This window comes from Heterocephalus glaber, unplaced genomic scaffold, assembly GCF_053883595.1.
Source record: "Heterocephalus glaber isolate CG9 unplaced genomic scaffold, H.glaber_assembly_v1.0 deba00001744, whole genome shotgun sequence".
NCBI lineage: Eukaryota > Metazoa > Chordata > Mammalia > Rodentia > Bathyergidae > Heterocephalus > Heterocephalus glaber.
The window spans coordinates 4,625,805-4,639,486 of NW_028258450.1; positions in this window are offsets into that span (position 1 = coordinate 4,625,805).

Consider the following 13,682-nt stretch of genomic DNA (forward strand, 5'->3'; position numbering starts at 1 on the left):
TGCAAATGAAAACAATGCTGTGATTCCACCTCACCCCAGAAAAAGAATGGCTTCTATAAAGAAATCAACCAATAACAAATGCTGGTGGGGCTGTGGGGAAAGAGGAACCCTGCTCCACTGCTGGTGGGAGTGTAGACTGGTGCAACCACTGTGGAAAGCAGTATGGAGATACCTCAAAGAACTAGGACTGGAAGTCCCATTTGACCCAGCTATTCCCCTGCTGGGTATCTTCCCCAAAGAATTAAAAGAATCATACCACAGTGATATATTTGCACCCATGTTCATAGCAGCACAGTTTGCAATAGCTAAAACTTGGAAACAGCCCAGTTGCCCATCAACTGGAGACTGGATAAAGAAGATGTGGTTTTTTATAAAATGGAATACTACTCAGCCATAAAAAATGAGATATGAGAGACATTTATAGCTAAATTGATGCACATTGAGATGATATTCTTTAGTGAAATAAATAGGACACACATGTCAATACTGAATAGTTTCTCTAGTGTGAGAAACTAAAAATGTAAATAAGGACTAAAGGTGTAATAGATAATGTGAAATAGGAAGAAAAGGGGCAAAGGAGAAGGGGAAGTGGGAGAGGTAGGGGAAAGGAAAGAAGGGAATGGGATTAATATGAGAAATGAAAAAATGGAAACAAAGTCTTTGTAAATAGAGAGGAGTGGAGACATTGAAGGGAGGGCAGGGGAATAGGGAAAAAATAAGAACCAATAGAGATTATGTAAAGATGCAAATTTCCAATGATGAATGTCATTATATTGTATACCTAAAATGTACCATTAAAATTAATTAAAAATGACAATAAAATAAAATGAAGTCACTGAATACATTCTAAAAGTAAAACCTCAGGCAATGTAACACTTTTGTTCCTTTAGCAAACAAACCCTATAGCTCTTAGAAAATAATAATTTAAAAAACTGTAGGAAATGAGATAGTTTTAAATCTTTTGCACATAGGCCCACCAGGACACCTGCAGCTTGGGCACAGTCCCCAAATAGAGGCCAGCCAGGACACCATTGGCAAGGGTAAACAGGTCCCAGCCAGTGGGCCACCTGGACACCATAGGTAAGGGTATGCAGGCCTCAGCCAGAGGCCTACTTGGATGCCAGCAACACAGGGACATAGATCCCAGACAGAGGCCAGTTGAGACACCATCAGCAAGGGCACCCAGACCCCTACCAGAGGTCTGCCTGGACAGGAGTGCAGTGCAGGGATCCAGAAGGCCATCATTCTGAGCTCAGGATTTGGTGCAGTGGTGAGCAGCAGAGAGAGGGCCTGTCCAAGGCTTGTTGAGAATTGAAGCCCACTTGGAGAGCAGAGTCACCTCAATAAAGGCAGAGCAGACTGCAGCAGTTGGTAAGTTGTTGGGATCAACACCTACTACCAGAACCTGGACTCACTGTAAGGGAAGGGCAGCTCAAACCTGCTTTCGAACCATGCAGAGTTCAAACCTGAAGGAGGTCAGGGAGCTCAATTCCAGCCTCACAGCCAAAAACCAGCCTGAATTTCACTGGACTATGTCTAGCTCACTGAGATTAGTTGACACAAATCTGTAAGCTATTCACATTGTCCACTGGTGACAACAGAGACACCCCTTGAAGGTTTTTTTTCTTCTTTCTTTTCTTTTTCTTCATTTCTCACCTTTCTTGTTCCTGTTTTTGTCCCCTTTTTTCTCAATTGTTCTTATTTTTATAGGACCAAGAATACAGTTTCTAGTTTTTCTGTTGCTGTTAGTTTGTTCTGTTCCTGGTTCTGCCTCTTCCTTCTCTCTTTTCCTTCTGTCTTTACCAGTTTCCCAAAGTTTGCATGATCTTCCTGTGTCCTTTAGCCTTATTTCTAACCTTGCCCTCTCCTTCTATTCTTCTACTCCCCCAACTCCTTCTAAATCTCCCCAGAGGGCAAATTTGCTATATTGAAGGGCTTACTTATTGTCAATATATTTCTAATTTGTTCTAGATTTTGACCTATAACCACAAGTCTAGTTCATGTGGTTGAAGATTTTGATCTATAACCACAAGTCTAGTTCATGTCCTTCCCGGTATACCAAAACTAAGATTGTCTAAAGGCCATTACAGACTCAAAACCCAAACGCCAACTAAACCTGGAAGACAATCCAAGAAGTAGACATTCCCTAAGAGTTCTAAATATTAGCAATAAAGATACTTCCAATAAGCAATTTATAAGCAGCAACCCAGGAATTAAACCAAACACATCAACAACAACATCCAAAATATAAATGACAAGACTCAAAACCAGACACCCAGATCACGAAAGGCAACTACAAGAAGCAAATAGATGGAACAATCTGAAACTCAACTACCTGGACTCCCTGAACCAGAAATAAAAGAGGATTTGAAAACAATGAAATCACAAATAATTTCTCAGATGGTGACACTAATGAAAGACATGATTATTAATTCTAGAGCAGACACAAACAAAAAAATAGAAAAGCTGAAGAAAATGATAGAAACCATGAATACCCAGCATAGGAAAGAATTGGAAAGCATAAAATACATCCAAGCAGATATCCAAGAAATTAAAAATTCCATTGAAAGTTTCCACCACAGAATAAGTGAATGTGAGGACAGATTTTCAGATATAGAAAACAACACTGTGGCTAACAAACATGTAAACAAAGCTTTCTTAAAAATACCAAGGGACCATGACAAATCAATCCAACAGCTACTAGATGATGCAAAAGAGAATAACTTAAGATTTATTGGAGTCAGTGAAGGAGTAGGAGATAGCACAAAAGACATAAATAAACTTTTCACAGAAGTAATTTCAGAATACTTTACAGAGAAAAAGCATTTGAAATAAAGATAAGTGTGGCATAGAGAACCTCAACTAGCCATAATCAAAAAACCTACACCTAGACATATAATAATTAAGATTCCAGAAATCCAACACTAGAGAAAAATATTAAAAGCAGTCAGAGAAAAGAAAGAAATCACAAACAAATGAAAGCCCATCAGAATCACAGCAAACTTCTCAACACAAACCCTCAAGTCAAGGAGAAGTGGGAGGAAAGTATTTCAAGCTCTAAAAGAAAATCTCGAATCCAGGTTGATGTATCCTGCAAAACTATCTTTCAAAATTGATGGTGAAATAAGATACTTTCGAGACAAAGAACAACTTAGCAACTTCCTGAATACCAGCCGAGTGGGCTAAAAATTTTTAAATAATATCCTAGGAAATGACAATGAGGGTTACAACTCCATGAAGTCCAACAAAATGAATCTATCAGGCAAGAAAAATAATTAAATGTAGGCTTCTGGGCCACTATCTGTCCCGGCCACTCCTGGCTCAGAGGAAGGGGCTTCTGGGGCACCATCTGTCCCACTGCTCCCAGCTCATAGGAAGGGGTTTCTGAGCTGCCATCCCACAGGAAGGGGCTTCTGGGCCTCTGTCCATGCCACTGATCCTGGCCCAGAGGAAGGGGTTTCCAGGACACTGTCCATCCCACTGCTCCCAGATAATAAGAAGGGGCTTCTGAGCCACTGTCCCACTGCTCCCAGCTCAGAGGAGGTGAGCTGAATGGGTGCCAACAGCACTCCGTCCCTGGGTTGAAATGAGAAGGCACATAAATAAGTCTCAAAATCAGACTTCCAGATCACCTACAGCAACCCCAAAGGGAAATGAGATGGAACATTCTGATACTCAACCACCTGGCCCCCCTGAACTGGCAACAAAAGAGGATCTGGAAAAAAATGAAAACAGAAATAATTTCTCAGATAACAGCAGAGAGTGTGCTCATAGGGCAAGACATGATTAATAAATATAGAGAGGAGCTGAGGAACATGATGGAATCCCAACATAGGAAACAAATGGAATCCATAAAACAGATGCAAATAGATTTCCAGGACATGAAAAACTCCATTGAAAGTCTACACAGCAGAATGAGCCAATGAGAAGACAGAATTTCAAATATGGAAGATAAGATTGCAATTAATGACCAGGGAAAGAAAAATTGCTTCAAAATTGGAAGAGACCATGAGAAATCAATCCAGCAGCTGCTAGATGATGCAAAGAAGAATAACATAAAACTGACTGGAGTCAAAGAAGAAACAGGAGAGAGTGCAGATGACATAGAAAAACTGTTCACAGAAGTAATGGCAGAAAATGTCCCAAGCAGGGGAAAAGAACTTGACATACAGATAAGTGAGGAATATAGGACTACAACTAGTCTTGATCAAAAAATCTACACACAGGCCTATAATAGCTAGGATTCCAGGAACTCAACAAAAGAACAAAGTTCTACAAGAAATCAGAGAAAAGAAACAAATCACATACAAAGAAAAGCTGATCAGAATTACAGCAGACTTCTCAACACAAACCATCAAGGCAAGAAGAGCTTGGAGTGATGTATTCCAAGCCCTAAAGGAAAACAGCCTCAAACCTAGATTGATGTACCGTGCAAAACTATCTTTCAAAATGGATGGAGAAATAAGATACTTTCATGAAAAACAGCACCTTAGGAACTTCATGAATACCAAACCAGAACTCCAAAAAATTTTAGACTATATCCTAGGAAAAGACAATGAGGATCACAACCCCAAGAGGCAAAGCAGAATGAACCCACTGGGCATGACAAGAAATTAAATGTAAAGAGGGAGAACCCAACAAAAGGAAAAAGTTATGACAATGATAAGTCAGTATGTTTCATTTAAACCATCAATGTTAATAGTCTCAATTCGCCAATCAAAACAAAGACACTGGTAGAATGAGTCAAGAAGCAAAATCCAACAATATGCTGCATACAAGAAACACATTTAATTCAAAAGGAAACTCATAGACTGAAAGTTAAAGGGTGGAAAACTATACTCCATGTGACAGGAACCTGAAAAAAAAGCAGGAATAACTATCCTCTTTGCAGATCAAGTAGATTTCAAACCAACACTGATTAAGAGAGACAAAGAAGGACACTACATCCTTATAAAGGGAACACTCCAACAGGAAGAGATGACAATCATAAAAATGCACCAAACACTAGTGCACCCAACTATATAAAACAAATACTAACAGACCTGAAAAGTCATATATGCATTAATACAATTGTAGTGGGGGACCTCAACACCCCACTATCACAAATAGATAGATCAACTGGACAAAAAACAAGTAATGAAATACTAGAACTCAATCAAACTCTTGAACAAATGAACTTAACAGATGTTTACAGAGTCTTCCACCCCACAAAATCAGAATACACATTCATCTCAGCTGCACATGGGTTGTTCTCCAAAATAGACCACATACTCACGCATAAAACATATTTAAGTAAGTGCAAAATAACTGAAGTTCTCCCCTGTATATTATCAGACCATAGTGGGATGAAATTGGAGATCCATAGCAAATGAAACTGGAAAAAATTTCATAAACACGGAAATTGAACAACACACTTCTGAATAACAAATGGGTTACAGAGGAAATTAAAGAAGAAATCAGTTCCTTCAAATAAATGGCAATGACAATACAACATATCAGAATCTATGGGACACAATGAAAGCAGTCTTACGAGGGAAATTCATAGCAGTGAATATGCATATTAGGAAAACAGAACGAGCCCAATTAAACAACCTGATGCTGACTTCAAGCTTCTAGAAAAAAAAGAGCAGGACAACCCCAAAGCTCATACAAGGGAGGAAATTATAAAGATCAGAGGAGAAATCAATGCAATGGAGACTAAGAGAATGATACAAACAATTAATGAAGCCAAGAGTTGGCTCTTCAAAAGAATCAACAAAATTCACAAACCCTTAGCCAACCTTATCAGAAAAAGAAAAGAAAAGGCCCAAACCCATGCAATTAGGAATGAAAACAGTGAAATTACAACAGACCCTGCAAAAATCCAGAGGATCATCAATACCTACTTCCAGAACCTATATGTCAATAAGATGGATAACACAGAAGAAATGTACAGATTCCTAGATACATATGAATTACCAAAGTTGAACGAAGAAGACCTAAAAATTCTAAACAACTCAATATCAACCAATGAAACTGAAAACGGAATTAAAAACTTATCAACTAAGAAAAGCTCGGGTCCTGCTGGCTTCACTGCTGAATTCTACAAGACATTTAGAGAGGAACTACTGCCACTACTCTTTAAATTCTTTGAGCACCTGGAAGGAAGCTCCCCCGCTGCCATCCCAAGCTCCTAGGGCCAAGAAGGTGAGCCGGTCCCAGCACCCGGAAGGAAGCTCCCCGCCTCCATCCCAGGCTTCTAGGGCAGTGAAGCTCAGCCAGTCCCAGCACCCGGAAGGAAGCTCCCCTGCTGCCATTCCAAGCTCCTAGGGCACAGAAGGTGAGCCATGTGGGTGCCAGAAGAAACATAAACAAGCCTCAAAAACAGACTTCTGGATCACCTACAGCAACCCCAAAGGGAAACGAGATGGAACAATCTGATACTCAACCACCTGGACTCTCTGAACTGGCAACAAAAGAGGATCTGGGAAAAATGAAATCAGAAATAATTACTCAGGTAACAGCAAAGATTTTGTTCATGGTGCAAGACATGATTAATAAATCTAGAGAGGACACAGATTAAAAAAATAGAGGATCTGAGGAACATGATGGAATCTCAACATAGGAAACAAATGGAATCCATAAAACACACAAACAGATTCCAAGAAATTAAAAACTCCATCGAAAGTTGACACAGCAGAATGAACCAATGTGAGGATAGAATTTCGCATATAGAAGATAAGATTGCAATTAGTGAGGAGGAAAGGAGAAATTGCTTTAAAATTGTAAGGGAACACGAGAAATCAATCCAGCAGCTGCTAGACGATGCAAAGAAGAATAACATAAGACTGATTGGAGTCAATGAAACAGGAGAGAGTGCAGATGACATAAAAAAACTCTTCACAGAAATGATGGCAGAAAACTTCCCAAGGAGGGGAAAAGAACTTGACATACAGATAAGTGAGGCATATAGGACTCCAGCTAACCTTAATCAAAAAAAATCTACACATAGGCATATAATAGTTAGGATTCCAGAAATCCAACAGAAGAATAAAATTCTACAAGCAGTGAGAGAAAAGAAACAAATCATATATAAAGGAAAGCCTATCAGAATCACAGCAGACTTCTCAATGCAAACCCTCAAGGCAAGAAGAGCTTGGAGTGATGTCTTTCAAGCCCTAAAGGAAAACAGCCTCCAACCCAGATTAATGTATTCTGAAAAACTAGCTTTCAAAATTGATGGAGAAATAAGATGCTTTCATGATAAAGAGCACATCAGGAACTTCATGAATACCAAACCAGCACTCCAAAAAATTTTAGACAATACCCTAGGAAAAGACAATGAGGAACACAACCCCAGGAAACCCAGCAGGATGAATCCATTGGTCGTGACAAATTAAACCCAAAGGGGGAGAATCCAACAAAAAGAAAAGTCATGACAAGGCTTTTAAAACTTTTGACTTCATCTCCCTAATGAGTGTATAATTCAATCTTATTATTGTACTGATTAGTATTCTTCTGATTCTAGAATTGCACACCATTCCTTGTGCTATACTGACTATTTATCATCTTATGTCTACTTTTTAATTGGGTTGTCTATTAATGAGCTGTAAGAGTTCTTTATATATTCTGGTCATAGGTTATATGCATTGGAAATATGGTCTGTTTAAGGACTACTTTTCATTTTAATGATGTCATTTAAAGTTCTAAATTTTGATGGAATCTCATCAGTTTTTTTCTTTTATACATCATGGTTTTTGTATCCTAGGTAGTTCTTGCCTACCCTGAATTCATACACATTTTCCCTTATAATTTCTCCTTAAAGTTTTATACTTTTAGGCTTTCTTATTTAGGTTCATAGATCCCTTCAAGTTATTTTCATGTACAGAAAAAAAGGGTTGAGGTTAATTTTTTATATACGGATACCAGGTGTTCTAGTGCCATTTGCTGAAGATACTATCTCTTCCTTGGCTCTTGAATCCAGTTTATATTCCATAAAATGCTAATGTTAAATAATCTTTCAAAACTCAGTGGACCATAGATGTGTGGTTCTATTTCTAGATTCTCTGTTTTATTCAAATGATATATATGTCTTTCCTTACACCAACACTGCCTTGATTACTGTAGCTTTAGAAGTCTTAAAATTGGGTGCTAAACATCTTCCAACACTGTTTTTGTTTTTGTTTTTGGCTTTTCTGGGTCCTTTGTACTCCTATATAACTTTAAAATTTCAATATCCAGTTCTTCATTTATAGCAAGTATGCACAGACCTGAATTTTTATATATACCTTGTGTTTTCTAATCCTGCTAAATTCAAGTACAAGTTCTAGGGGCTCCTAGAGATTTCTTAGTATTTTCTCTGTAGATGATCATTTCATCCACATATAAAGATTTTGCTTCTGCCGTGCCAATCCTATCCTAGTTGTGTCATTTTATTGCCAGACTATTTTGGTTTAGACCTATGTTTCAAAGTCTAATGGACAGATGAAGAGTTGGCATATGTGCCCTTGTTCCCCACTTTAGGGAGAAACCACTGTATCGTCTCCATTCATAGAAGGAATTTTTGTTGGAAGTATGAAGTACATTTCTTTGGTCTGTTGAGAAGGTTCTGTTCTACTTCTAGTCTCCTCATAGCTTTTACCATGAACGGTTGTAGAATTTTGTCCAATACTCTTTCTCCCAATAGTGACAGGATCATATGGCTTTTTCCTTTCCTCTGTTAAAATGATGACTTTTGGGGGTGAATCTTCCAATGCTGAACCAACACTACCATCCCTATAACAAAACCACTTTCTACATACCACCAGATCTGACTTCTAAGAGTTTGTTTTGTTAAACAAATTTCTATCTATGTTCATACTTTTTTCTTCTATTATCTTTATCCAGTTTTAGTATTAGCACAATGTTGATTTCCTAAAATGAGGGGAGAAGTGTTCCTTCTTTTTTCTGCTTTAATTGTTTGATATAATTTGTCAGTTAAAATGTTTATGAGCTTGCTGTTTTCATATAGGTAGGTTTTCAAGCTAGGAATATACTTTCTTTAATAGGTGCTATTCAAATTTTGTATTTCCTGCAGAGTTAGTTTCATTAATTTGTCCTCTAAATTACTTCTTAGAAGTTGTCAAATTTATTTCAAAAAAGATTTTTGTAATATGCTTTCTGTATCCTTTTAAATTCTGTAAAATCTGTGGTAATGTCTCCTAGATCTTAATATTGTAATTTTTTAAAATGTATAACCGATATTGTGTAACAGGAAGAAAAAGTCTAAAAGAGCAGGGGAATTGGGAGGGGTAGAGGAAGGGAAAAAAAGGGAAAGGAAAAAATATGAGAAGAGGAAAAAAATTGATACAAGGTCTTTGCAAATAGGGATGGGTGGAGGGGGTGAAGGGAGGGCAAGGGAAGGGGAAAAAAATAAGAACCAAGAGACTCATGTAATGGTACAAGATCCCAATGATGAATGTAACTGTATTGTATACCTAAAATGTACCAATAAAATTAATGGGGAAAAAAGAATCTCTTCAATGAAATGGAAAGGGAAGCAATACTCCCAAATTCATTCCTGGAAGCAAGCATCACCTTCATCCCCAAAGCAGAGAAGAACACACAACTGAAAAAGAGAACTATAGGCCAATCTCACTAATGAACATAGTTGCAAATATCCTTAATAAGATAATGGCAAACAGAATTCAGAAGATCATCAAGAAGATCATACACCCTGATCAAGTGGGATTCATCCCAGGAATGCAGGGATGGTTCAACATACGCAAATCAATCAATGTAATATACTATATCAATAGAGCCAAGGACAAAAACCATATGATTATCTCCATAGATGCAGAAAAAGCATTTGACATAATCCAACATGCATTTATGATAAAAACCCTTCAAAAAATTGGAATAGATGGTCTCTATCTCAAACTGATAAAAGACATCTATGAAAAACCAACAGCCAGTATCATACTAAATGGTCAAAACCCGAAGTCCTTCACACTGAAATCAGGAACAAGACAAGGATGTCCACTATCACCACTCTTGTTCAATTTAGTTTTGGAAACATTAGCCACAGCAATTAGACAAGAGACAGAAATAAAAGGAATAAAGATAGGTAATGAAGAAGTGAAATGGTCATCATTTGCAGATGATATGATACTGTATATAGAAGACCCCAAGAACTCCACCAAAAGTCTTCTAGACTTCATAACAAAATTCAGTACAGTAGCTGGATACAAGGTCAACACACAAATATCAATAGCTTTCCTCTGCACGAATAACAGACTCACTGAGAGAGTAATAGGGCAAATAATTCCTTTCACAATAGCATACAAAAAACTGAAATACCTAGGAATCAACCTAATAAAAGAAATCAAAGACCTCTTTTCTGAAAACTATAGCGTTCTGAAAAGAGAGATAGAAGATGATATCAGAAAATGGACAGACATCCCCTGCTCCTGGGTAGGAAGGAGCAATATAGTGAAAACAGCCATACTTCCAAAACTGCTATATAGATTTAATGCAATTCCAATTGAGATCCCAGCAGCATACTTCATGGACCTTGAGAAAACAATCCAAAAATTCATTTGGAACAAGAAGAGACCCAGAATAGCAAAAGCAATTTTGGTAACAGAGACATGGCAGGGGGTATCTCAATCCCCAACTTGCAACTATACTACAAAGCTACTGTGATAAAAACAGCATGGTACAGGCAAAGAAACTGACCTGAGGAGCAGTGGAACAGAGTAGAAGATGCAGAAACAATGCCAGACACACTCAGCCATCTCATCTTCAATAAAGGAGCCAAAAACCCTCACTGGAGGAAAGATAGCCTCTTTAATAAATGGTGCTGGAAAAATTGGGTTTCAATTTGCCAAAGATTAAAACTAGGCCTATATCTCTCACCATGCACTAAACTAAAATCAAAATGGATTAAAGATCTAAATATTAAAATAGAAATGCTGAACAGGCTGGAACAGAGTTTACATAGAACTCTTGAAGACATTGGTGTAGGAAAAGACTTTATGAACAAAACCTCAGTTGCCCGTGAACTAGCACAATCAACAAGTGGGATCTCTTCTTATTAAAAGGTTTCTGGAGAGCAAGAGAAACCATCAGCAGTGTGAAGAGACAACCCACAATGTGGGAAAAAATCTTCACCTCCTCTTTCTCAGACAAAGGTCTACTATCTCGAATCTATAAAGAACTTAAAAAGATCAGACCTCCCAAATTTAAGGACCCAATCCAAAAATGGGCATCTGAAATGAACAGACATTTCTCAGACAAAGAAGTAGAAATAGCAAATAAATACATGAAAAAATGTTCAACATCACTGGTCATTCGAGAGATGCAAATGAAAACAATGCTGAGATTCCACTTCACTCCAGAAAGAATGGCTGCTATCATGAAATCAACCAATAACAAATCCTGGCAGGGCTGTGGGGAAAGAGAAACCCTGCTCCACTGGTGCTGGGAGTGTAGACTGGTACAACCACTGTGGAAATCAGCATGGAGATACCTCAAAGAACTAGAACTAGAAGTCCCATTTGACCCCGCTATTCCACTGCTGGAGATCTTCCCCAAAGAATTAAAAGAATCATACCACAGTGATGTATGTGCACCCATGTTCATAGCAGTGCAGTTTGTAATAGCTAAAACTTGGAAACAGCCCAAATGCCCATCAACTGGAGACTGGATAAAGAAAATGTGGTTTTTTTATAAAATGGAGCACTACTCAGCCTCAGATATTGAGAGAGAGTTAATTTCTCATAAAAAATGAGAAATTAGAGACATTTATAGCTAAGTGGATGCACATTGAGGAGATATTCTTAAGTGAAATAAATACGACACACATGAATAAATACTGAACAGTTTCTCTGGTGTGAGAAACTGAAAGTTTAAATAAGGACTAAACGTATAATAGGTAATGTGAAATAGGAAGAAAAGGGGCAAAGGGGAAGGAAGTGGGAAGGCTAAGGGAAAGGATAGAAAAGAATGGGATTAATATGAGAAAATGGAAAAATAGGAACAAAATCTTTGTAAATAGGGAGGACCGGAGGGGTTGAAGGGAGGGCTGGGCAAAGGTGAAAAACAAGAACCAAGAGAGACTATGTAAAGGTGCAAATTTCCAATGATGAATGTCATTATGTTGTATACCTAAAATGTACCAATTACTAGAATGAATAATCGATAATGTAAAATAGGAAGAAAAGGTCCAAAGGGGTAGGGGTAGTGGGAGGGGCAGGGGAAAGGAAAGAAGAGAAAGGAAAAATGATGAGAAATGGAAAAAATGGAAATAAAGTCTTTGTATATAGGGAAGGGTGGAGGGGGTGAAGGGAGGGCTAGGAATGGGTAAAAAATAAGAACCAAGATGCATCATGTAAAGGTACAATTCCCAATGAGAAATGTAATTGTGTTGTATACCTACAATGTACCAATAGAAGAATTTAATTAAAAAATAATAATAATAATAGAAATGAAATATGCATGAAAGTTTATCCTTATTCAGAAAGAAGAAATATATTCATTTTAGACGCACATATTTTCAGGTGTTCAGAGTTATTGGCAACGGTCCATTAATTAGCCTGCATTGGATATTAATAAATACTCTTTTAATTGTTTTTCTAAGATTGCATCCAATGGTGCATAGGGAGGATTTAACAGTAACATATTTGGACCAATCTCAATATTTACATAATAATAAACAATTTGAACAAGAGAATGGGCTCCACAGCAATCCATGTGTGTTACAGCCCTCAGCCATCCCTGTGCTGTAGGTCACAATATGACTCTGCAATGCATGAGGTTTGTTCTCTATGGGCCAGCATGCAGCTCCATGTTTATATCAGCATAACTCGATAGCTAAATCTTGGAAGTGACCTATATGTCCACCAAGAGATAAATGAATAAGGAAAGTGTGGTGTATATACACAATCAGTACTAATCTTCCATAAAAGATAAACTTGAGTCCTTTGTACAAAAAGGAATGTATCTTGAGACCATTATGTTAAATTAAACTTAAACATCACATGGTTTCTCTTACATGAGAAACCCAACATATAAATAGACAGCAAAATAAAAATAGACAAAAAGAAATAGGGGTGTAGATCATTGGCAAAAAGGAAGGGGAAAAAGATGGAGGGAAGGGAGACAGGGCAGGGATGGGAGGGTAAGGGACTGAAAAAAGAATGAAGATGTGTTATGTACCAATTACCCACTAGGAATATAATTGTTGCATACTCTAAACATGTACTAATAAAAAATAAAAATTGAAAAAAACCCAGCACTAGGTAAGTCCCAGAGGCACAGTAGCCTCCAGAACAGAACCAAGTGTGTGCTCTGGGTTCCTGCTTAGTGCTCAGTTGTGTCAGGGACTACTGTAATTTCCATCAGCTCTGTAAAAACTAACTTCTAATGACTTTCGACATCTAGAAGTTTACTTCTGATTAAGCTCAACTGGGGAAAATATACACCTTCAAACGATAACTATGCACATCTATTTAATAAACCAAATATACTCCAGGCGACTCGCTGTGCCCCTGGGACAGTGATCTGTTCCTCCTCTGGATTCATGAAAATAATGTAAGATAATTGAGGCCGCAGGTGACCAGGGAGTCGATGCCCACTGGCAGGAGGGGCCCTGTCTTCCATCCCTGATATATTATTCATGGCTGGTCAGAGGAAGCCTTTCTAAGATGCCTCCCTCTCTCTAG